Below are 23,704 nucleotides of genomic sequence, written 5' to 3'. Positions count from 1 at the left end.
ATTCTCATTTGTTTCAATGTATCTTTTGATTTCTTCCTTGATCTCATTGTTAACCCACTTATTTTTAGTCACATGTTATTAGTTTCCATGTCTGTGTATTTTATAGTTATTTTCTTGTGACTGATTTCTAGTTTCATACCATTATGATCAGAGAAGATGCTTGATTTGATTTCAATCTTTTTAAACTTATTGAAATTTATTGAGATTTGTTGTGTCCTAACGTGTTCTATCCTATAAAATATTCCATGTGAGCTTGAAAAGAATGTATAATCTGCTGCTTTGGAGTGAGATTCTCTGAAAAAAACAATTAAACCCATCTAATCTAGTGTGTCATCTAAGGCTGCTGTTTCCTTGTTGTTAAATAAGAATTTTAGTCAAGGCTCCTCGGAAACTTACAGAGAACCAGATGTTCCAAAGTGAAGGAATAGAATGCAAACAAAACCTGAGAAACAATCAAAAGGTAATCTAGACAGGAGAAACAAATGTCAAAAGAATGCTAACAGCCTCAGAGAGGTTTAAGAAGAGAGGGCATCCATAAAACAAGAACAGGTTACCATTATTTTTTAAAGGTGCAAAGAACAAGAAAGAGTTTGTGGAAATAAAAATGTGTTATTTAATACAAGGGCTGAAAGGAGTTCAAGAAAAATTTCAGAAAATAAGTTTAAAAAAAGACAAAGAGGAGACAACTGTACTTAACAACAAAAATAAAATAAAATAATACAAAGAGGAAATATAAGGGAAAATTATACATGTAGTGCTCGCTTTGGCCATACATACACTAAAACTGGAATGATGCAGAAAGGTTGGCACGGCCCCTGCACAAGGATAACATGTAAATTTGTGAAGCATTCCACATTTTATAACTTACATCTTAAAAGTCAAATTGTTTAAAGAGTACATAGTACAAAAAATAGGCAAAAAACCTTTTATGCTTTAACTGTCCAAAAAGGAAAATTATACATTTAACATGGAAGTATTTCATTTTTCTCAAAGTAACTGTTAAGTATATTAATATTGATGAATGACTTAAGAAATAGAATATTACAATCTGATTCTCTAGATGTCTGTACCTTATCACAGAATGACAGAGTATTAATGCTTAAACAAAGGTAGAAGTCAGTAATTTCTAGAGTATTTCACTGAGGACTAGGATCAGACAAAATTTTTCTCGTCAGGCTTAAAGAGAAGCTGAGCACACAAAGCCTTGTGCCCTTACATCTACTTTAACCAAGGTGCTTTTGTTTGATCTGCTTTTTATTCTGGGGTCCTATGTAAAATTGCATTTGTAAAGGAGTTATTTGCTACAGAACTAGGCTGAGGCAAGCAGTGCTAATACTTATGAGTCCCAGGCAGACTATATTTTTAAAATATTTGTTCATTTGTGTAGAAGTACTGAACACCGCGTAAAGGGGGCAGAAAAACAAGACTGCTAGTGGTGAGGTCCAGCCTTCCCTCTGTTGTCCCAGGCGGCTTGGATGCGGCCCAAGCTTGCAGTTTAAGAGAACAACAGCCCGGTGGTAAACCAGAGTCCCTCCCTGCAGAAGGGTTCATTCTCCATCTGTTGTTTCTTAATCTTGCTCCTTGGGAATCTCACCCAATATCCCAAACAGCTTACTCTCAGATCACATATGGTACTCTTCCTGAGAGCAGTCTTGATAAATTCCGTTTTCTCCATCTTATTTTGTTTCCACTGCTGTTTTAACACCTCATGTAGATGGATATCCCGGGCAGCTACTCAGCAGGCCAGCCCCATTATCTGGTTCAGTGTATTTAATATAAATGTCTGATAACCACTAATTGAAATCAAACCTCTCAGCTGCTGCTGAAGAAACTGAGATCTAGAAGACCAAGTGACTTAACTGAGTAACTTTCCCAGCATATCCCACGACGCTGCCCCTGTCTCTAATCACTTCACTTGAGTATGTTTTTCCATCTCCAATGGACATCAGCTACCTCAGTTAAGACTCATTGCTTAGATTCTTTTCCTAACTCCTTCAGCTTGATGTTAAGAGTAAAACAGGTGTTCAGTAAGTACTTGCTGGCAAATCTTGTTAAAAACAGTTTTTACAAAGAAAATCAACTTCTATTTTCAAGTAGTATATAGCAGGATGTAGTAGCTCAAGATTTTTGCTTCCAACCTTTGAGGAAAAAAATAGAAAAACTATTTTAAAATAATATTTTTAAAGATATCAGATAACTGGAGGAGCAAAAAAAAAAAAGCTAAATCTTCTAAATTCCATCAAGAAAATGTCCTTTCTAGGGCTAGCTGACAAATGCCGGCTATGTTCTCTGCCAGTCACAGTGCTAGCAGAGGCGGAGGTAATTTACAATGGGAAAGACAAATTGGGACAGTTATAACAGTCACACAGATGATGTTGAAGGATTCCAATCTGGTCAAGCCCCGAATTTACCATCATTTTCCCCAGTGGGACATCTGATGAGGTTTAGGGAAGTGCAAAAGGCTGGTAACAAAAATCAAAAGGTGGTCACATCCTTGGCAGCTATTGAGGGAGGAGCTTGGTTGGAAGGGGGAAGGTGGGAACTTCTGGTGGTGAAGAATATGTTTATAATTGCTTTTGACAGGTGTGTACACACACGTGTCTGTGTCAGTAAAAACTACAGTTTTCTCATATAGAGAAAATCCCAGTTCTTTCCTTCTCCTGTGAGCCTTTTCTCTGGGTGTCTCCCTGACTGCTCACACCGTACACTTTACCTCTGACACTTAAGGCACAGTAAAGAGGGAAAGTGGGGTCGGGGGAGAATGGACAAGCCACGCTAGCATTTCAGGGAAGAAAGGGGGGTGGCTGGGAAGAACTTGTTGCCTCTTAGAACAGAATGGAGACTAAGAGAGACTGAGAGAGGAAGTGGCATGGAAAGGAAGGGAGAGACCAGCAGGGGGCAGATTTTGCCGGTTCTTTTTGGCCATGATAAAAATATGGATTTCTTTTCTATTTATAAGGAGAAGTGATGGAAGGTTTATAACCAGAGAAGTGACATGATGTAATTTGTGTTTTAAATAAAGTACTCCGGCTATGATTTAAGATTAGCGTGGAGGCAAGAGACCGGTTAAGAGGCCATCACGTAGAGAGTTGATGTTGGCAGGGGCTTGGCTGACAGAGATGGCGTCGCAGACCAGCGGAGACTTGAGCTTCGGGGATGCCATCTGCAGGGCTTGCTGATGGAAAGATGTGTGGATTGGAAGAAAGCCTTTCCTCTTCCTTCACCGAGTATTCAGTGCCCTCGCCTCCCAATACACCATTTCTCCTAAGGTTCCTTCTATTTTACAGATTTCTTTCTCTTTCTCTCATTCCTCTATTGCACCTGGAATACCTTCTTGCACCCCCTCTTTCCTCTCTCCAGTCCTTTGTATGTTCTAAGTGCTTGATACTTTTTCCTCTTCCTTCTACAGATTCCCCCCTGAGTTTTTCAAAACAGAGGCAGGACTTTTTTTTTTACTGCCTTCATTCCCAAATTTGTATCTTTACTCAGGCCAGCCTCCTGGGACTAGATGTCACAGCTTGAATGGCCCCCCAAGTGCTTCCAACTCAACATGCACAACATTGAACTACATCCACTCCTGAACCTTCCCCTGAATTGCCCTTATTGTCTAATAACATAACTTTTATCTCATAACCCAAGCTAAAAACCTGGGAGTTATCCTAAACCTTTCTTCTCAGCTCTTGTTCTCTACCAGTCACAATGCCCTGTCAATTTTACACCTTAATACCTTGGCACATCTTGTCCCAGCATCCATCCCTCTTATTACTCCCTTAATTCAGACACTCATCTTCTCTATGTAGATTGTTTCAAATATTCCTACAGATTTGTCTTTCTGAGTTCTATTGCTTCAAATCCAGACTCTACCTTGCTTACGGCATCCTTGTGTGATCTGCATACTACTCAGTCGAAACATCCTTGAGTGGTCTGTATATTACTCAATCCATTTTTATATTTTCTATGCTTAAAACTTCTGTTAGTTCCATTGGCTCTGGGAGGAAATGCAAGTTGCTTACACGGCATGCCAGGCCATCTGTGATCTGTACCCCACTTACAGCACTCACCTCATCTCCCATTATTTCTCAATGACTATTGTATGTTCTGGTTACACTGAATTATTTAAGTTCTCCCAATATTCCATAGTATTCTAAGCCTGAAAACCCAGCTCAAGTGTTTCCTCCTCTGAGAAGTTTTCTCTCATCCTCACAGATTTGACCAATTTCTTCTTCGCTTCGAAAGTTTACTATGCACATTTCTCCTACATACCACTGGTTTTGCATTGCATAACAACTAATGGTGTGGTCGCTGTCTTAATTCTCTTTTATTCCCATTCCTCCGTTCCTATTCTTCCTTCATCCTCCCACAGGCAACCATGCGTTTGAATGTGCTCTGACAAAATGTGAGTCTTATTGTTTTGTACTGATGTATTTTTAATTTATGAAAATGGTATTGTGTCCTATATCTCCTTTTATAAAAAAATTAATTATATGTCTTGGCCATGCATCCATGGTGCTTTATTTCCATTAGTATGATGCTTCTAACAGATTACTCCTAATACCCCAGGGAGAAAGCACCCACCACATTTTATCCACATATTCTGCAGGTGCTGCACAAACAGGACGCCTTCAGCTCCTTGCTCAGAACTAAGGTGGCAGTGAACACACTTGCTGATGCCTCTCTCTTCTGTAAATTAACTGTAATTTGGCCTGCTAAGAGCACATACACCAGAGAGACTGATAAAAAAAGGTCTCATTTTCTTCAAATCAGAACTGCCACCTTTTCTCCACGCTGATTAATAAATCATTATCTGTTTGTTGTCACCATCTCTTTTAGGTTAGTAAACATGTTGAGTCTCCCAAGCTATGAACTGGTTAACTCGTTTTTGCACCTGCACTGCCATGGCCCTACAAGACATCTGTTCTCTGTTTGATATCTCTTTAATTTTCTTAGTGGCTTATGGACAAAATCACTTGACTGAACTTTTTCAAGTTTAAGTTATTTGGATTCACAAGAGCATTTTTCTCCCTGTTATAAATCAATGAACCCAGTAAGATTAACTGCCTACATGTGAGCTTCAAAAGAGCCTGTATGGCCAGACAGAGTTGAAAGAAACACATAATTCCCTAACACACTAAATACAAGCTGATCAAAGTTATCGGGGCTGGTTACTTACTGCTGCACTTCCTCATTGTCATCCAATCCGATTTCAAGTAGTTTGAATCTGAAGCATATATTCCTAGATCTCAGAAAGTCTTCCTTTGGGGGTGAAAAGAACCCTATCATTTCTATATCCTGACTGGTGAAAATGTGTGTTTAGACAGATCTAAACTAAACTCCGGGCTAAAAATTTCTCAGCCTAATTTGTGACATTCCATGTGTTTTAGGAATTAAGAGAAAAAGAAAAGAAACCTAGGAATGAACCATTTCAAACAAGAACGACTCCTATACAGAATAATCATGGAATCCTGGAAGCAAAAGGAATCATAAATCCTTAGATGTTATGTAGTGAAGAGGGGGATTGTTCAGGCCCTTGGAATTCTAAGGAGGTTCCAAGGGTTAGTCATGTGAGAGCTGAGGAAACCAGAGGGTGGGGGCTCACCAAAAGAGCCCTCTTTTTATTTAAATGTATATTTTAAATGTTGTGCTTTTATGTAAAAGGTGAGTTGAAAAATTTTTCACTCCTTAAAAATAAATGGGACGTCACTGATCCAGCCCAGTCGCTCACACAAATCGAGTCCTTCTATGACACCCTCCACAGGCAGTAATCCGAGAGCCGCTTGAACGCGCTGTTATTGTGGGTTCATTATCCCGAAGCAGCTCATTTCCATATTGGATATCTCAAGTTCTTGGGAAGGTCCTCCCTTCCAGAGGGCCAAGTTTCATCTCCCTATAAATTCTAAGTCCTCTGGGATAATACAGAATTTCTGTTTGTCACCTCCCTCCTCCATGTCCCTTCAGCACTTAAAGTATGATTTTTTTTCTTCACGTGCCACCTTTTATTTACATTTTGAGACTAGTGTTAATCTCCAAATCACATGTCCATACATCTATTTTCTTCTTTGTTGATTTCACTTAAATTTAAATGCATGGTCTCTTCAAGGGAGAGTGTAAAGATGTTTACCCTGTCTGTTACACATAATACACAGAAACAGCTTTGTGAGAGAAGTGCATTGACCTCACCGCCACCCCTCACCCTGGTATTTCCTGATTATAAAGACAAGTATCCACACAATCCTGAATATATTCTTGATAATACTAGTAGTCAACGTCCACATTGTTTCAAAAATGAACATGACTGTGACAATATACATTGTCCCTGTTACTTTAGACAATCTAATGTTGCTGTTTCACTGAGCAAGAAGGATAGAGCATGCACGGCATTTCTGGTTTTCCTTCTTGAGACTTTTCCTTTACAGAAACACAGCCATCTGACACTACTTCCCTGCTTTCATCTGCAAACTTGAATTCTATTTCCAGTACTCCACACTTGTGCTTAAGTGACAGTGCCTTAACAGGAGGGGAAAAATTGTATCATATTTTTTCATCCTGTTACCTAAAAACATAAGTGTACATATACTAAATATATTCTTACAAATATGTGGGTCATGTTGATCAGCCAGAATTCTTCTACTTAATATACAAGTTTTGCCAGTTTGCTAACAGTGGTACGTCCTGTGCATCCACCTGTGCAAGTAATTAATGGAATTATTACTTATTCCATTAATATCCATTTTTGTTGCAAATCTAACTGATGAAGGAGCTTCTGAATATTTGGGTCCTGAATATTTCTGGCTATGTACTCCATTTTCAAAACTGGTCTGTGGGGGCCACCCGCTTTTCCTGTGAAACAAACTGTTCACATGTCTGTTTTGTGCAAACTAACCTTGCCCAGTTCCTTAAAACACATAGCTCTTAAAATCTCTAGTGGGATAATTTATCCAGTTCACATTAGTTGCTTCTTTACCTTTGTCATCATATCACCTTAGAGTTGGCCGTTTCCTTTCTGTCACCTCTACTATACAAACATGCACCTTGAAGGCATGGATTATGCCTTTCTTGTTTTTGTATCCACAGGGCAAGACCCCAGCAGATTATTCAAGGCACTCACCCTATATTGGTTGGTATTAAATTCAAAGCAAAATATACTTTTTCCACACTAGAACTGAAAGATGATAGGTGATAAAAACAGTCCCTAAAATCTCAGTCTAGGGTAAGCCTAACTATCAGCCACAAGCAAGAACCCTTGCCTTCCCAAAATCTGCATTCTGGCCCCTTCAAAACTCTACTTTTTCCTCCAGACACGTAGAAAAGCCAGGAAAATCACCCGAGGAATATCATGAGAAAAGTGTTTTGAAAGCATGTTCCCATCAGTACAAACCAAACCAAGGAAATGAAACCCAGCGATTTCGACAACAATTCCATTGGAAAGATGGAGATCTCTGATAACACCCTCCCTAAGGGACAGAAGGTTTGGGCACCTGTTCATGTTTAAGAATCAGAATCATACGCCAAGGCAGGTGGGGACATAAAAAAGTAGGTGTTCAACTCCCAGTAAACCTTGCTGGAAGCAGAAAAAGCACAACTATCCAGTCATTGTGGGTGGCACAATTATGAGAAAATTAGAAATAAAATCATGCTATTTAAAGTCTCAAGCAGTAGGGAACCTTGGAGAAAGAGGTGTGAGCTACGTAAAAAGCCAAGAGTAAAGGAGACAAGTTACGCCCCAGGAAAAGCCACTTCGCTCCCTCCATCTTGAAAACCTTGGCAGACTACAGGGCTAGAAAATGAATCCAAACTCAGTCCACGGTAACTTTCCAACCCTGGGTTCACAGAATAAACTTTTACCCCTATCCACCACATACACACGTGCACGCACTCACTCCTATTTAATTTGAAAATAAGCCTGCCAGGACTGAATGGAAAACATCCTCAATGGCCTGGGAGGCAGCTCTCGGTGTGTGGCTGGGGACGAAGAGCTTGGTAGTAGGGATAGAGCGATACTATCAGCGGGAATGTCCCCCTTCATTTCACTGAATTTCATTCATGTCCCTGGGGTCGTCAGTGTTCATGCCACCTAGGTAGCAATGACAATCAGGCTTATGTGTTCAGCTGTGACCTCCCCTCTGAGTTTTAGTCTCTCGTGTACTCGAATGCACACTCTATATCTATACATACAGCAATGGCATAAGGGCACCTGAATATCAACATGGGCAAAACAAACCTGTAATCTTCCCTTACACCTGGATTGCTTTTCCCAGAAGACGGCACCCTCGCCTATCCAACTGTACCAGGCAAAAACCCGGACTCATTGCCGATACATCCCACCATCATACAAATATCCGACCACGTCCCACATTTGGTCATTTCTCACCAGTTCTTCATTCCGTCCACCTCATATTTTAGTCTCTCTTAGCTCCCCTCTTGTCTCATGTCACACTGCTCCAGTCTCCCAGCAGGTGGCCCACATTCACTCTGCGTCTCCAGCTGTCCTTCACACCAAGCATGTCCCGTCGTTCTCAGTCTGAGAATTCTTATCCTGGCCACAAAGTCTTTAATGACCTGGTTCCGCCTGCCATCCGAGCATCAGCAGGTATCACTCTACTCACTCTAATGCCACACCGAACAATTTCTTCGACCCTTCAGAGCACCTTGCTTCCTTCCTGTAACAGAGTTGTGACTAGAGCAACTGCTTCCCCTTGGGATTCTCTTCTAGCTGACCTGTCCCCACTCTTCCGATCTTCGTGAGCTCAAACGTCACTTCCTTAGGGAACCCTTCCTGATATGTAGACTGGATTGGTACCTTTTCTGCCATCACAGCACTTAGTACCTTTCTTTTGAGCACTGACCGCAACGGTGCCTTATATATGAATGTGTGTCCTTTTGACTCAAGTCTCTCTACCCTGCCAGACCTTAAGTTCCCAAAGTGCAGGAACCATACCTACTTTTTTCACGACTGTGTCCTTAGGACCTTGATACTACTGCCTGATCCACAAGCATTCAGTCAACATTTTTAATGAATGAATATATGAGTAAATGAATGAAAACTGGCACCAAAAAGTTCAGTGTGTGGGAAAAGCCAGTGGGCTGCTGTCTTCGTATTCATTCATGTGACATCTAGTGTTTGAATACAGAGTACTGACTGACTACTTGATTTTTGTGGGCTGAGACTTTGTGGTGGGTTAAGCAGCAGTTTGATCTGCAGACATTAACTCCATATGCTACCCATCTAGACCACGGGGTGCACTTCTGCACTCTCTTCTTAAAAGTCCAGCTGAGTCAATGTGGTTGAACCGCAGAGTAAGGCAAAGCCCTGGCAGACCCATGCTCTTGCATAACCTTAAGGGGGTCATGGCAGCCTCGCCTTTCAGGGAAGGAAGGGGGACTCCAGGGCAACTCTTCCAGTCACCCCCTCCACCCCTGCCTCAACAGCCATGTCGGTCACACCCAAGCCTCAGTGTGTCCACACTTACAAAGAAGTGAGACCTGGTCGTGTGGGTCAGAAGTCAGTCTTGAGAGGCCACAAGCTCTAGCCGCACCAATGAGAGCAGGACTCACGACATCTCACTTGGCACCCACAGGAGAAGCCTCCTCCTCAGTGAGGTTTTCTTCTGCCACATCATGACAGGAAATTACTCAAACAACTTTGGCCGCCAACTTTCCATTGTACAGGAGTTTGGGCTGGTACAGTCTCAACAAATAAACTTTTTAATTAAGTTGCATATAAATAGGTTTACCTGATAACTACATCATCTTGTACATGCAGAACATTTAAAGACTCAAGTGTCTAGGCTGGGCTGAGATAAGAACACAGAAAATGCATGAAAAGGTCCAAATGACTAGTGTCTGCAAATATATCCCAAAAATATTTTTTATACTCTTTTGGTATGTCTAGTTCTGATCGAATCAAAGAAACCAGATGTTAAGAGAAAGAAAGGAAAAAAAAAAAAACACCACAAAATAATTTGTCTGACGATTTTACAAAAACAAAAATGAAATTAGATCATTCATTTCTCAAAATTCCAGCACGTCTACTGTGATCTTAAGTGGGTCTGCTTATCTGAAATTGCACAATGATCGTAGCTAATGCCAAATCCTATTTCCACAGAAGATATGGAAAGCTTTGTTTCATCTCTGTAATAATATTAACTAATATAGTGAAGCACTTGAGAATTTATAAATCATAGTTACATGCAGTGTATCACTGGAGTCTGAAACCCCTGAGAGGCAGTGTGGGCATATTTTATTACCGTGTTGATACTGTAAGTGAGGACCCTGAGGCTCAGGGAACTTTACTAGGGATAGTATATTATTTTCCATACTGGAGACTTAAAAGCCAAATCCAATCTTCTTTCCATTATTCCACACCACAGCTTTTTTTTTCTTTGTTTTTCACCATACATTTAAAAATAGCAATTTATTGAAAAAAATTTATATGCTCTGTCAAGTAGGTACATTTGTGTTATGAAGAGAAACAGAGGCTATCAATTTTCTGAAATATTTACTGTTGTATAATTTAGTGTTGATTTAGTCTACATAGAACTCATAGTAAAAATGACAACTTCTGCTAGAGAAATGTGAGCTATGAAACCTAAATCTGGTGTGTTTCTACTTCTGTGTGTTTGGGAGATAAGTTCATAGTTCCTGGCCAGTAAGGTTTCATTCTGGTTCACTCAAAAATGTCATTGCCACTATTTTCTTTTGGAGCTGATTTGTTTGCATTTTATTATTAAAAGTATTTTTATTTACCAAGCAATTGATCAAAAACCAAATATTTACTCTCAGCCCCACCCTGAAATCTGAGGCAGACAAGGATGGGTAATATACATCACACTCACCAGTTGTTCAGACTTGTTTGGTGAGCTGCGTAGACCAGAAGCCAGCTGCAGACAGCAGGTCCCAGGTACCAACATTTCAGGCCATCATTGCTGAGTACAGGGAAGGCAGAGGAAGAGTGGGCAAAGACAGTCAGTAGAAGCTCCATGAGAGGGGAAGGTAAGCTGAGGCTATTTGTGGAAGCTAGAATCTCAGTCACTTGCTGACCGGAGCAGAAGCACATAGCAAAAACAACAGAGCATCATCTAGACTTGGGTCTCAGATCTGTTACATTGTTACTATGGCTGCTATTTTCCTGTCCTATCTAGAAGACAGCTAAGGCCTACAGATAATGTCCTTGGACATTTTATTTTACAACACCCCCAGACAACGGGCTTCACTTGGCTACATAGTTGGTCACCCAAAGACCTCTGCCTCCAAGGGCAACAAATCCTCTCCTCTCTCTGATGAAACTGCCCCCTCCCACTAGGGAACTGATGATGATCCTTACAAGGTAAACCTAGTCTTCTCCCTGTCTAAGCATTAGGAGGAAATCACTGTAAGAGTTTTGCTTTTCTTGCTCCACAGTAGAGCATGACTGCCTAGCCTACCTCCCTTTTGCCCTCTGGGTCTCTGCTGGTGACTGGATGAGAGAGAAACCCTTAGCGCCAGAGATTTCATTTACCTCCACGGGGAACATCACACCTCCTCTCTGAAAGAACTTGTCATGGGAATTGGCAATTTCCAAAAACTGGGTTTTTTCATGTGAAGCCAGGGGGTTGGACCCTGAAGAGCAACTTCACCTTCCCTTCTAGGAACTGCTCTCTACGTCAAGGAACATCCACCATCTCTTCACTCTCCTTTTGAAGGAGACCCTGATTCCATTTCCTCAACCAGCTCCTGAAGCACACGTGTGAATACTCTCCCATTACCTGTTCCTCCCAGATGGCAGACAGAGTCAAACTGGCAATTTAAACTTGATGTGCATGATGAGTTTGTGTGCTCAAGGGATTATCAAACCATGGCCTTAGAATGGGTGAAACAACTTCTCTGAATCTCCCCCTCTCCCCTCAACTCTCTCCCCATTTCTGAACACACATGCACTCAATTTAAAGATGAGGCTCTTAACTGGCTCACTCCACCACATCAATAAATTTCAAATATCTTCATCAGAACGAATAGGTTCTACAGGATCCAATCTCTGCTTACCTCCAGAATCAAATCCACACTCTCCCTCCCATACTGAACTGCCAATAATTTCCTAAAACATTCAGATACCTGGATCACTGTGCATGCTATTTAGCTGTTCGGAATGCTCCCCGGCCCCACCCACTCCAACCTCACCTGCCTCACACACTTTTAATCACGCTTTATCTCTGAACTGAGAAGTAATCGGTCTCTGATCTCTGGGATTAGTTACTGGCCTCCCTCTGTGCTCCAGTGTATCCTGCGCTGAGCCCCAGGGAAGTACTTACCGTGTTATATTAAGGTAGTGCCTTTACCTACCTGTCTGTCCTTGAGGAAAGAAACCATGACTTACTGCTGTATCTGTAGTATCTTGCATAGTCTCTGCCTGGCACATAGCAGATATTCAAGAAATATTTATTGAATGAGGAAATAATTGAATCAATGAATCAACAAGCTTCATACAGAGAACCTCAGCAAAAAACGCTATTCTTACTCTTCTATGATGATGTCTATTCTACACTTTAACCCCTGCTGGATCATGCTGCCTTTACAAGGATTTAAGATTAGAGGTGCATGCCTAAGCCTTGCATGTTTCCTTCAGGGGAGAACAACAGCCTTCCCTTTACATCTCTCATTTTCAACTTTAAAATGTTTCAACACGTTTTTAAGATTTAACATGTATACCATGTAATGGTCATAAAAAAAAGGTTGATCCCAAAGCCATAGACTTGCCTTTGTTCAAGCATACCATGTTTCTCCATTGTACTTCCCTCCGCTCTCCTGTTTCCCAGCGGAATACTATAGCGTGTTCTTCATCTCTGCCTTTCATCAGGCTCAGATACTTTTTCCCTTTCATCTCTGGTAATCTCTCCTCCCTGCATTTTTCTAAAGCCACCGTTCTAGATGGGTTCTTAATAGGTTCTTCAGTGGACATCCCCAATTAATTGATTCAGTCACTTCTTATTTCCATAAGTATGTGCTGAGTATCTACTACGTGCCAGGAACTCACTGTGCGAGCCCTGCACTTGCTTGCAGTTTTGGTCCTGTTAACCACCAGACAGACACTACTAGACCAAGCTACCCAAACGCCAGACTCATGATATCCAACCCCTTCCCAAGACACTCTTGTGTCCATCCCTGGAAAACACAATCTGCCACAGTCTTAAAGCTTATAAGTGGCAGAACCAGGCTGTTGCATATTTGTTAGTTTTTTTTCTCCTTAGATAAAGTATAATATCTTTCAGAGATGAAATCATAGCTTAAGTTTCCCACAGGATAGGACAATAATTATAAGCCAAAATAAATGTTTTGATTTAAAAGAAACCAGAAGGAGTGAAAGTTAAATGGTATGGGATGTTTTTTAAGGTGATGAAAATGTTCTAAAATTGACAGTGGTGATGGTAGCACATATATAAAAATATAGTTAAAATGAGTGACTTGTACACTTAAATAGGTAAGTTGTATGATATGTGAACTGTATCTCAATAAAACCACTTAAATAGAGAAGAAATTAAGACTTCCCCATATAAACAAAATGAAGAGAGCTTATTATTTTTATGCAGAATAGGCAAATTGATCCTAAAATTCACACAAAATTGCAAGAGATGCTGAATAGCCAAAACAATCTTGAAAAAGAAAAACAAAGTTGGGTGACTCACATTCCCCAATCCCGAAACTTACTATCACACTCTAGTAATTAAAAATAGAGTATTGACATAAGAATAGATGTAGATCAATTGAATAGAATTGAGAGTCCAGAGTAAACTCATATATGTATGGTCAATTCATTTAGACTGAAACCATTCCATGGGGAAAGTGTAGCCTCTTCAACAAATGGTGCCAGGACAAGTGAATATTTGCACACAAAAGAATGAATTTGGAGCACTATCTCACACCACAGATAAACATTTATTCAGAACGGATGAAAGGCGTACACAGAAGTGCTAAAGCTATTAATCTCTTAGAAGGAAATATAGTTATAAATCTTCATGATCTTGGATTAGACAATAGTTTCATAAATATGACATCCAAATCACAAGGAACAAATGAAAAAATAAATTGAACTGACCAAAATTTAAAACTTTTGTGCAAGGGACAATACTAAGAAGGTGAAAGACATTCTACAGAACAAGAGAAAACATATGCAAATCATGTATCCGGTAAGGTTCTAATATCCAGAATATATAAGGTACTCTTACAGCTCAACAACAAAAAGACAAACAACCCAGTTTTTTTCAAATGGGCAAATGACTTGAATAGGTATTTCTCTAAAGAAGGTATAAAAATGGCCAATGCACAAATAAAAAGATGCTCCACATCATTAGTCATTAGGGAAATGCAAATCAGAACCACAATGAGAGACCACTTCACACCCAGTAGCATAACTCCAATTAAAAAAAAACCAACCCCAAAACCCAGAAAATAGCAAATGTTTGGGAGAATGTAGAGAAATCGAAACACTCATACATTGCCAATAAGAATGTAAAGTAGCCCTGGCTGGCATGGCTCAGTGGTTAAGTGCCGGCCTGCGAGTCGAAGGATCACCTGTTCGATTCCTAGTCTAGGGCACATGCCTAGGTTGCAGGCCAGGTCCCCAGTAGGGGGTAGGTGAGAGGCAACCACACATTGATGTTTGTCTCCCTTTCTTTCTCTCTCCCTTCCCCTCTCTAAAAAATAAAATAAATAAAATCTTTTTTAAAAAGAATGTAAAATAACATAGCTGCTCTGAAAAATGTTTGGTAGTTCTTCAATAAGTTAAACAGACTTACCGTAGGACTCAGAAATTTCATTCCTAGGTAAACTCAAGAGAGCTGAAAACAAACAAAAATTCAACAAAAATTTGTCCATGAGTGTTCCTACCAGCATTATGCATTAATAGCAAAAACATTGACAACAACCCAAATTGTCCATCAACTGCTGAAGGGACAAATAAAATGTATACACATGCAATGAAATATTATTCGGCCATAAAAAAGGAGTTAAGTTCTGATACATGCTACAATATGGATGAACCTTGAATACATTTGGCTGAGAGAAGCCATTCACCAAAGACCACCTAGTCTATGTTTTGTTATATGAAATGTCCAGAATTGGCAAATCCATAGAGACAGAAAGCTGATTAGTGGCTGCCAGAGGCTCAGGGTAGAGGAGAATGAGGGGTGGGTGCTTAATGGGCACAGTGTTCTTTGGGGTGATAAAAACATTCTGGAATTAGAAATGGTAATGCTGCACAATATGTCAATGAACTAAAATCCACTGAATTGTGTACTTCTCAATGGCTAAAATGGTGAGCTTTATCTAATCTCATTAATTTAACCTGTGCAACAAAAATCAGGTAAGACAAAGAAAATTATTTTATAATACAGTGCCTTCTTACTCATTTTCTCCTTTGTTTTCATAGAAATAACCACATGTAAACTATGCTTTGACTGTAAATTTAGGCTATGCAATGAACTAAAAAAATTTAAAAACCCAGAGATTTCAGAGTTGGTTCTACCTCCGATGTTCAAGAACCGTATGATCTTGGGGAAGTCCCCTCATTCCTCTGGGCTCCAGTTGCCTTAGATGACACCCTGGTGTCTACCTGATAAATATATGAGCTAGCCCTGGTCTGCATTCAAGACTCCATAGAAAGGCCGTGAGTCACTTCTGAGCCTGACTCATCACGAGACGAGTTAATGGTAAAGTGGGAGGAGAGGGGAAACAATCCGCAGTTTGTCCTAAGATCTCCCCTGACCGATCTTCATTTGTGGGCAAAATGCTGGAGAAGTCTATTTTTAAAGGGTGACGATATTTGGTTATAATGTTCTCGGAGGAAGGGGAGGTAAGGACTGGGAGAAGTTTGCCCAAACCACAAGGCCTCCGAACTACAGTCCACATCACCAGCAACAGCCCTAATGAGCTCTGGGCTGGACTCTCCAAATTGAATTACATAATACATTTCCGTTTCATTTCATGAATCACGACTTGGGATACAATGTTCCTGGGTTGCAGTTGATATATTTCAGAGATTACCAAAGATTTCAAAAAGAAAAATCTATTTTATTAAGTTCATATGTAAAATGTCTGTATGTCAGCCAACTTATTTATTTTCGAATTTGGGATTTTCTTAAATGCCGTAGTTAGAGCTCAATGTCAAGAGAGTTCCCGATAAACCCATTAATGAATGGTAAGACTGCAGTTGCCCCTGGATTTTTCATTTCTTTTGACAGCTTAGTTCCTGGTTGATGACGGTGGGTTTTATTTCAGCTGCCCCTGTTGGAGTCCCTTTGTGGGTAAGAGTAAGAAAGAAGCAGTAAAGCCTCAGAACATGGACTGGGGCGAGGGGGTGGGGGGGGAGCATTGGGGAGACCCATACAGAGAACTAGGTAACAGGGAGTTTAGTTAACCATGAAACTCAGCCCCGTATTCAAACGTTAACCCCTTGGTGGAAGGCTGTGCGGCCACAGCTGTCAGTGCTCGGTTCTCTTTGCTCAGCACAGGAAGGAGTCAGAACACTGACAGGGTCTGGAATCAGAGACACAGGTTCAAATCCTAGCCTGGCCATCGTTAACTATGCAACCTTGGGCAAGTTATTTGCTCTCTCTAAGCCTCGATGTATTCAGCTGTAATATGGGAGTAATAATGCCAGGCTGTAGAGTTGTGAGGACTAACGACGTGAGGTAAGCAGAGTGATTAGCACAGTGCCTACCTAGCGCACAGGAAGTAGCTGCTAAATAGCAGTCACACATTATTGTTGTTATTCTACCATAGAAGCAGCGACTTTGAATTGTAAATTGAGTTTTGGTGCATCCAGCATCTCCTGAGTCATCACTCATTTTCGAAACTCACGATCAAGTTCACTTTCGTGACAGTACGTACTCTCCAAGATGTGACAGGCTGTATACACCATTAATTAACATATGCGTCCATCATTGACTTAATGTTTAGTGACGACCTTCTATGAGCTAGACAGAATGTTAAACGTTAGGGGAGAAAGACAAGGGCTGGGATGAATACAAGCTGGTTTGGTGAGTGCTGAATGCAATGAAGGTGCGCTGGGAGCAGAGAGGAAGGGCCTGCGGAGAACAGGCCTTTCCTACCGGGCTGCTGCGCTAGCGAGGCGCAGCGGCTGTGAAAATGGAAAGGGTGACTTGTGGGTGTGGATGGGGCTGGGGAGGTGGAGACGAGTCACCACGAAGCAGCTGAGAACGGGTGCAGGGAACTGCATTTTTAAGTGTCCACTCTGAGCCCAGGCTCTTGACATTTGTCACTCCAGCAAGTGGAAACCCCCATTGTACAGATGAGGAAATAGAGGCCCAGAGGGATTTTGTGCCTGGTCCGAGATCAAACCAGGAGTTAACGGCAGAAGCAAGCGTCAAGCACAGAGCTGTCTCACTTTGTCCACAGGATCACACGACCGCCTTATTGCACCGAGTACTCCGTAATCAAGGCGGAAGTCATTGGTACCAACGCGCTTCCCCGGTCTTCTGGGCTAACGTACATCTCACCAATCAGCATTTAGTAGTACATGGATCGTCTAATCACAGCTTCTTCAAGGGCAATAATGAGCAGGTGATGAGTCACTTGAGCAGTACCCACAATTCCTTTTGGCCTGCATTCTCACACCCAGCTTAGTTTTGGGGTTTTTTGTTTGTTTTATTTTTTTTTACCTGGATGCAGGTGTGATGCGGGCATTTTCAACTCCTATTAGGGAAGACAAAATATAATCCTTAGTTTATAAAGGAATATTGTAGCACTATCAGAATGACTAACTTTTTTTCCTTTTTTTAACTCCTAAACACCTATCAGTAGAGTAAGATCTGTTATTTGTGCAAACGGCTTGTTACTAACACCCTGATGACCTATCCTGCAGAGGACAGAGTTCACACTGCTAAGGGTGGATGTGTGGGCACCTCACACACTCTGTCCCTGTAATGTATTCTGGGTGACACCCCCACTGACACTGGCACCACACCTATAGTTTGTAAAGCAATGGGCTACTTCTTTCTCCTTGGATGCTCATAGCAACTGTAGAGGCAAAAAGGACAGGTATTCTGCCACCTCTGTATAGCATGCTGAGGGACACTAGTGGTGCAACAAGGGGCAGCACGTATGCCCCATGGCCTGAGTCTCACCCAGTCTTGTTCCATACTCCACACTCCCTCCTAATTGCCCTGTTCATTTTGTGCCGGTGAGGGTTAACTGGGAACACAGGAGTTCTGTTAAATATCACAGTAGTTAGTACATTTTAATCCCGATCCCCTAACCTACTGTAGCTGCTGTAAAATATATGGCAATAATTTCCTGAGGCAGGGTAATGTGTAAGGAATGTCAGGCCAGCCTCTGGGCATATTTGCCTTAGCTCAGTTTTATTAAAGTGAAACTTTTATTAAGGCATGTGGTGAATTGAGCAATCGGCATGATTCATGCCGTTATAAACCCATTGCTACACTCACAATAAATCAATGAGCCATTGTCGTACATTTGCTGCGGAGTTGGTAGAAACGAGGAAAAAATCAATATGGGGATATTATTCAGACCATATGAAAGTATTAAAGTGTATTCTGTGTGCATTAAACCTGGCCAAACCATATTTCATGTGTACTTTTTTCCGTAAACATCTCCGTTAGTATCCTCTACCCCACACTGTTTGCTCATCCATATGCTCTTGGGAAACAACTAAAAGATTTCAAACTCCGCATAGGACTTTATAATTTTAAAAATTTACTTCATGATGATAAATTTGCATAGAAAAATTATCCTGAGGAGAAAGCATTAACAGTAATTGTAGAACAATGAGCCTCTTCCTTTGCAAACGCAGTACAGCCATAATGTTGTATAATTCAAAAAGGAAGAATGTCAACCAGCAGGAGGAAGTGATTTGAAGCACAGAAAGGGCACTTTCCATTATCTTCCAGCCTGATGGGGACAATCGCCGAGCCAGCAGCAATCTCCATATACTTGGAAACTATTACCATATCTCCGTTTACCTGGAACCGGCTCCACAGGGTGAAATATGGGTGGGTGACAACTGTAGCCCTGTGGCTGCCGTGTGTGATCACCTGCACTTCTGCAGTAGGAAGTTTCAGGTTCCTCTAGAGGCTGATGTGAGCTGGTCACACAAAAAAAGGTAAAGCCACATCTGGCTTCGAACTTAAGCCGCAATACCACTGAGATCATTCCCTGTTTGAGGAAGTAGGCAGCTGGGCCATTTATTGCCATCTTAATTACTTAAAAGGGGTTCCCGGGGCACTCTAGTGCTCTCTGAAACAAAGGTTGGGTTTCACAAACACCTCTGCATTTCCCGTGGGGTTCAAGGCCCTCTGCTACGCCTAAAGGAAAAGGCGTATGTGCATGTGCCTTGTTGGCGTGACATGCGGTAGGTCTAGACCGTCTGGGACAAGTGCTCTGAGGAGACATGGGGACCAAGGGGAGGTGGAGACAGTTACAACCAAAGGACCTGAGATTGTGGATAGTTTTAACCCAAACAGGCTTAACGCGTGACCCAAAAATATTTTCCCTATCCTTGAGCGAGTGGCTGTTTGCAGCTTGCCACCTGGGGACTACCTTTGAAGAAAGAAAATTGGTAACTCCACATAGTCAGAAGTCAATTGGGAATCTGTTTATGAGACCTTTTTCAATTAACAAAAAGATTCAAATATGTAATCCAGGCACTGGGGACACCTGGGAGTTCACTGATGGCCCCAGTAAGGCTTGGAGTCTTCGGTAAGCAAAGGGACCATGCTCATCCCCAGGTGGAAATCTTTCTGCCCCACTGTGTTTTTATGTGACAGATTTAATAAAAACAATCTTCCTTATTTAACTACCTACTCAGACTAGTTAAACTGTGGGACTTAATTCTGCTTGACTTCAAAAGAAATAGAAGGGGGCGAGAGCAGAAATAAACAGGAAGGCTGAGTAAGAGATCCAACCCCATAGTATGGGCAGGGTCAAGGAGGCAGAAAATAAGCTCACTGCCGGCCACCACTGACTAGAGAAGTAACTTCACTGCTCCCACATCGCAGGCTGAATGTACTGGTTTCCTCCTGCCTTCCAGGCTTTCATTTAGAGCCCAACCTATTGACGACAGGAGCTTCGATGGAGAGACCAGAGTGCTTGTGACATAATCTTTGGCTTTAGTATGGTATGTGTGTCTTTCAGGGCATATGGTCTGAGATGATCCATCATGGCCTATGATGTCAGATTGTCCACTGAGACTGAGGTCTCTCTGCAGAAATGCAATTACATTCAGATAATGGTATTTCCAGTTGTTGTGATGGACAAGACTGATGCTGGGAGGAAGTGACTGGTAGAACACTGGATGATATACACATGGGGCAGGCACAGGAATGAGGCATCACGATCCCAGCTGTCGCTGAGTTCTGCAGTCCTTTCCTGTACATTTCTCAGCAGTCAGCACTGGTTGCCATCCAAAACCCCACGATCCTTGTTCCACAAAGCTTCGTCCCACAGCCTGGTCAACCACAGGCCACCGCAGTCACTCCCCGAGCTTCCTCTTTGTCCTCCAGCCATGTAGGTTATCCCCTTCTCACTCCACTCCCCCTCATTTCACAAAGCAAAAGGACCATTTAGGGGGCTGCTTTCAGCTCTTTCCTCTTCCTGTTTAATTACCCCGATCATTTTACTCTTCCTCTAAGTCTTGATTTTGTTTTACTTTTCTACCTTTCACTTATTCTCTTTTTTAAATTTTCTTCTTCTAGACATTTTTCTATAACTTGCTTTGAACCTACTATCCTCCAATATGGGGCTGAGAACAGGAACCTGTACTCCACCGTGAATCCACCGTGAATACACTGTGAATGCACCGTGGAGTATTCACTCAGTTATTTCACCAGTGTTTGCTAATAATCCGCCCTGTTCCTGACCCTGCTATTCAAGTGCACAGGGTACATGCAAAAGCAGTGACGCATAAAAGAAAGATGGCCTTTACACCACAATGATTTGGGTTCAAATAGCTGCTCTCCCGCTTACTAAGCTGTGTGGCCTTGGTTTCTCCATCTGTGTTAGAAGCAAGGCAGGTAAAGCACTCGGGAGAGTACCTGACACTCAGGCACCCAATGCACGAAATCCATTACACCTGTTATTATTTCCAAGCTGTAATTAAGACCCTCACAGAGTGTATGTTTCTTACACTCATGATCTCTTCATGGATACTTGGTTTGCATTGCTGAATTATCTTGAAATACATCTAAATCATCGAAAGGATATTTTGGGGGGCGGTTAGCTTTATTTTTTTTTGTTTTTTCCATTACCACTTAGCTCCCTTATACCCTTCTCTCTACCTTCCCTCAGTCACCACACTGTTGTCCATGTCCATGAGGTCTTTTTCCTTTTTGCTCAATCCCTCCACCCTTTACCCTCCCCACCTTAGCTGTTATCCTGCTCTCCATCAGGATATGACTCAGTCTCTATTTTTCTTATTAGTTTAGTTTGTTCGTTAGATTCCACCTATGAATGAAATCATATGGTATTTTTCTTTCTCTGACTGGCTTACTTCACTTAGCATAACATCTTTTTATGGCTGAGTAGTATTCCATTGTGTAAATGTTCCACAGTTGTTTTATCCACTCATCTACTGATGGACACTTGGGCTGCTTCCATATCTTGGTGATTATAAATAATGCTGCAATCAACATAGAGGTGCTTATGTTCATTTGAATTAGTGTTTGGGGTTCCTTCAGATATATTCCCAGAAGTGGGACTGCTGGGTCAAAAGGCAGACCCATTTTTAATTTTTTCAGGTATCTTCGCACTGCTTTCCACGTGGGCTGCACCAGTCTGCATTCCCACCAACAGTGCAAAAGGTTTCTCTTTTCTCCACATTCTCGCCAGCACTTGCTGTTTGTTGATTTATTGATGATAGCCATTCTGCTGGGTGTGAGGTGATATCTCACTGTGGTTTTAATTTGCATTTCCCTGATGATTAGTGATGTTGAGCATCTTTTTATATGTCTGTTGACCATATGTATGTCCTCTTTGGAGAGGTGTCTATTCAGGTCCTTCACTCTTTTTTTAATTGGGTTCTTGTTTTTTTTGGTATTGACTTTTGAATCACACTACCTAATATCAAACTATACTATAAGGCCATAGTAATCAAAACAGCATGGTAATGGCATAAAAACAGACACACAGATCTGGAATAAAATAGAGAGCCCAGAAATAAACCCACACCTTTATGAAAGGATATTTTGGAAAGGATTTTTAGAGCCCAAAGACATGGGTAAATAGATAGATTCAGGGTTGCTTAAAATATGGTGAAGTTATCTTTTTGCTCTTTGACCTTGTCTCACAGAGACCACCCCTACCTTCACCTTGATCTCCTTCCCAGCCCTACCCCAAGCTCCCATTCTCTGTCCTGGGCCAGCAATGAAGGAATAAAAGCTGAGAGTGTTGGTTGAGAGCAAGCCTCAGTAAATGTTTGAATTGAGTTTCTTCTCCCAAATGCATGCATATCTTAACAGGGGACATAATAATATCAAACTGCTCTCAGACTCTAAGGAAGGAAGGTTGCCTGGCAGATCTGCAGGCTGTGTCCCACCCCAGACCAAGTAAATCAGAATTTCCAAGAAGCATAGGAATCTGTCTTCAACGCCTACCTTATCATCAGGCAAGTTGGAAAACCTCATCTAAGTCATTGACAAAATCCTGATTGGGTATCCCTATGTCTGCAACAAGTGTTATATGGAGCAAGAAAAAATACCCTTGGGAAGGCTATAGTATCCTTGGAGACTGCATATACATGTCTAGATAGGTATAAACATGTATATATTTGTGTATATATATAATATATGTATATTATATATTTTTATGTACACATATACATAAAAATATTATTCATCATTCCAGTTTGTCATTAAAAGTGAGATCTGGGCGGGTAGAATGCACAGAATATGCCAAAAAGATAAGTCTAAAATGACATCTTAAAGGGAGTTAATGTGGGAATTTTCAACACTGGTTATTATAGGAATATTCAAATGTCCACACAGGTAAAAAAAAGATAGTGAACCCCCATGGCACGTCACTGATTTTCAATAATTTTGTCCAACTTTTTATTTATCTTTTTCCCATTTCTCACACTCCTCATTTCCCTCACGAGCTTTTCAAGGCCAGCCACTCAGACCCTGGGCTGGGCCCCACACTGTCTGTTCCCCATCCGTGAAAAGATCATGTTAACATTCACTCTATTTCTACATCTATCTTGTTGAGCACAGACAGGCCTGCCGGTCGAACGCTGAGCGTCATTGCTTTCAAGCACGTGCCAGGCCTCATAGTGCATGACTTCATACAGGAAAGAGTAAAAGAATTCCAGGTAAGGACAACATTTAAAATGGGCCTGAACCATGGTGGGGAACAAACTGGGTGAAAGATGCCCAGACTGTGCAAAGCACATTACATGTTTGTCCCATTTGATTCTTCTAGCAGCCCAAGAGATAAATATTATTAACTCCCACTCTACAGATGAGGAAACAGGCACAAAGGAGATAGGCAACTGGCCCAGAGTCATCCAGCTAAAAATTGACAAAGGTGGGCCACTAAGATCTGTCCATCTCCAGGGTCTGTGTTTTCTTCACTGACCCTGCAGTATCCCTCTCACCTAAGACACAAAAGCAAGGAGCAGCCTCATGAGAACACAGGGAACACACAAAACCCAGGTTCTGGGAAATGGGCATGGGAAGTAAGAACTGGGGGGACAATGTTGGGACCC

At 41.5% G+C, this 23,704-nt stretch overlaps 1 non-coding gene across 1 annotated transcript; it reads left to right on the top strand.

Annotated features, from left to right (window-relative positions):
* Nucleotides 1-756: 756 nt before the first annotated feature.
* LOC112298222 (U6 spliceosomal RNA) lies at nt 757-860 on the top strand. The gene has a single exon (XR_002974127.1). It is a non-coding gene; the product is annotated as a U6 spliceosomal RNA (small nuclear RNA).
* The last annotated feature ends 22,844 nt before the right edge of the window (nt 861-23,704 follow it).

Source organism: Desmodus rotundus, chromosome 5 (assembly GCF_022682495.2).
Source record: "Desmodus rotundus isolate HL8 chromosome 5, HLdesRot8A.1, whole genome shotgun sequence".
Lineage (NCBI taxonomy): Eukaryota > Metazoa > Chordata > Mammalia > Chiroptera > Phyllostomidae > Desmodus > Desmodus rotundus.
This window is presented reverse-complemented; position numbering and strand designations above follow the sequence as displayed.